The following is a 3,328-nucleotide window of genomic DNA, read 5'->3' as shown; positions in this document are numbered from 1 at the left end:
ATTTCTTGAAGGGTGATGACGATGTCTTTGCAAATCTGGAAAATATCATCAACCTCCTGCAGGAGATGAACAGCCATGGCAGGGGTCTTCGTGAACTGTACCTAGGAGATGGAGGAAGGGAATACCGCAACAGGGATCAGAATAGCAAATACCATGTGTCGTCTGAAGAATACAGCGGCAGGGTCTTCCCGCAATACTGCGTGGGTGGAGGCTACGTGCTTTCCATGGACCTGGTAGTCCGCGTTCTGCAGGAAGCACTGCGGACACCAATGCTGTCTTCAAGGGATGATGTCTTCGTTGGTATCCTCATGAAGAAGATACAGGTGCCTCTGGTCTACAATGAAGGTTTTCTTTACACCATGGGGCCTACTGATACATGCTCCTTGAGGGACAAGAGTTTCATGGTGATGCATGTTCATGATAATGTCGAGGCACTTTTAAAGATTTGGAGGAATTTCTTGAAAACCGATGTGCAGTGTTAGTCTATTTGGGGAGCCAGAAGTGCGTTGACAAGGTTAATGCAGACGTATCGGGGCATATAGTTGATACAACAGCGGACTGTGGATCAAATGGTTCATGGTTCGAGTCTCACTGTGGCACCTATAACCGATTGGCAAGTCATTAAGCTACTTTTGCCACTCTCCACCCGCGTACACAGAAGGAAAATATTTCCTTATCATGGGAGGTTCAGCTACATCCGGGGTAATAATTAGATACTTTGTATTAAGTGCAGGAGAGTACCAGTATATTTGTAAATTACTTATATATACATTGACATAATCATTGAGATCATTTGTGTTCGACTTATTCACACGCATAACGTACATGTATATGTAAATGCACTTAAAATAATTCGAGGTATCAGGGGGGCGTTTCAAAAAGCCCTTTAGTGACAAATAACAAAATCAGTGACATATCTGCTGATTTAGGAATAATAGTTGTTTTACAGCGATGTTTGGTTATTTCGATTTCAGACATAATGTAGTACTGTAATTGGTGACATACTGTAATGTGCCGCTTTTATAATCCAAGCTCTCTTATCACGTGGCCTACAGGAGCATTTCAAGTGGCCTCTACAATAAAACTTATGGGAATGAGAGCATACAGTAGTCATGGGGTTGACATTGAAAAACAGGAATAAGTGAACCAAGTTAGTGAACAGTACAACTCTCCTTTTGGTTTTTGCATCCTCCATTTCAGATACATATGGCTAGGTTTTGCAGGTGCGCCCGCACCCTCTTTCTATAAGGGTACCCACACACACAATCCAGCCTACCCACACACGCACTTATATATCATCAAACCTGACATCACACACCCACATACACAAAAACCCACAACGCGGCCACACACCTCCACGTAAATCCACGCTCATGTATCTTCCCATCCCACACAAACACCACATCCCACTCATAACCCGGCCTACTACAACCCAGCCACACCACATAAACGCACATGTACACTCATCAATAGTGATCTGTCAGTTCATGACAGGTTCAGTGACTCATTAGAAATTCCATATCAAATGTCTCTCCAAGCTGTCGCTCCAAGCTGTACACTGCATGTCGCTCATAAAGTTGGAATATTTTTGTTTTACCCCAATTTATGGAATTATTTTAAAAATAATTAAAAAATATTAGATCTAGATGATAGTATAGATTCTCAGATTTTATTAAATAATAATTGGGCAATGTGTGTTTTGCGTGACTGCTAAAGTATGTGTATGCTACTATGCTTATCAACTAGGGGACCTACGCCCTCAAGGCATAAATGACAGTAATGAGGATTAATACCCCACAAAAGGGCACTAATATAGCACATCGACACGGTTTTGATCCTGGGGTCTCACAGTTACGAGGCCATTGCTTTGTCACTGAACCATGACTGTACGCAGCGGGGGCTAGGGTAGGGGGCAGTTTCCATAAATAAAAAAAATAACAAAATGCAATACATTTTCAATAATTTATTGCACTTTACCCCGGTTCCCAAAATAAAAAAATCTTCTGTGTGCCCATGCCTTGAGCCATAATGCATGGCCGTCCAGAGGATTGCTCCAACCACAATATCAATAAAAAACACGAAAAACAAGTACCTTGATTGAAAGGATAACATATTTTCATTTCATTTATTTAACTAAAAACATCCTGAAGCTTTCTGCATACCATGTTTTCTAACTTTTTGCACTGATATCTTAAATGGCTATCTCCACTAAGAGAAGAATAATAGATATTAAAGAAGCATTCCTAGAATTTTTTTTTGAACTTTACTCAAATATTACATTACAAAAATGGCAAATATACATAGTAAGAGAGAAAACAGAAACTACAAAAACGTTTACAAAAACTTGTATGGAGTAGTTCCCAGTGAAGGGAAAAAATACATGGTATAAACTATTGCAATAACAAAATACATAATTATGCAGATTAATCAGTAACACACTACACCATCAAACTGCAGCAATCACACATGGAGGGTGTGTGTGTGTGTGTGTGTGTGTGTGTGTGTGGGGGGGTTATGGTAATTGCTTTAAATGAAGTTATTTGTTGAACTCTTTATTTCCTCTGAGAGATTAGTTCACAAGCGTGGACCACTGTGTCTTAATTGAATTGCATATTAAATGCAATGTGCACTTTATATCGTGATCGTAAACTTTCAGCTCTTGCTTCATAATAGTCGGTATATGGATTCAACTTGTAATACAAAGGTAAAATACGGACTATTCGATTTTGTACACCTTTTGGTATTTTGTTTAATTATTTGGAAACATGGTAATGATATGATTTCTGCTTTTGTGCTATAAGAACGTCTTGTTAATAGGACTATATCTTCATCATCACCATTATCACCAACATCATTACCATCATCATCATCATTGACATAATAATGCGCTATGTATTCCAGACACATCAAAGTCACCTTCAAACCATCAATGTCCCATCGCTTCAGTTGAATACAAACAAACACACAAAACAAACACAAATTAAATTTTCATTACTTATTCATTTCAATTATTAAATTTATTATCGCTGGCATACGAACTCAGGCAGAATTAAGTGCTGTGTTAAACGAATATGCGTAAACAACCTCTACTGTTCAATAAACGGTTAAGGATATCTATGTGATATACACAGGGAGTGTATTCGGCGTCATGCGGGATACCATCACCCCTCCCCTCTCCTTGTCTCTCTCTAAACAAGACGAGTACAAAGGTAGCTGCAAAGTTGGTTCGGATAAGGCGGCAAGTATTCTCATTGGTTCGTTTCTTAAACTTGAGGAGTTCTAATTTGCATACAATACGATTTAACACTTAACAGTCGGCTGTACACTA

Source organism: Strongylocentrotus purpuratus, unplaced genomic scaffold, assembly GCF_000002235.5.
Source record: "Strongylocentrotus purpuratus isolate Spur 01 unplaced genomic scaffold, Spur_5.0 spur5_scaffold_20, whole genome shotgun sequence".
In the NCBI taxonomy this organism is placed as follows: domain Eukaryota; kingdom Metazoa; phylum Echinodermata; class Echinoidea; order Camarodonta; family Strongylocentrotidae; genus Strongylocentrotus; species Strongylocentrotus purpuratus.
The sequence above is the reverse complement of the archived record's forward strand: the minus strand, read 5'-3'. Positions refer to the sequence as shown.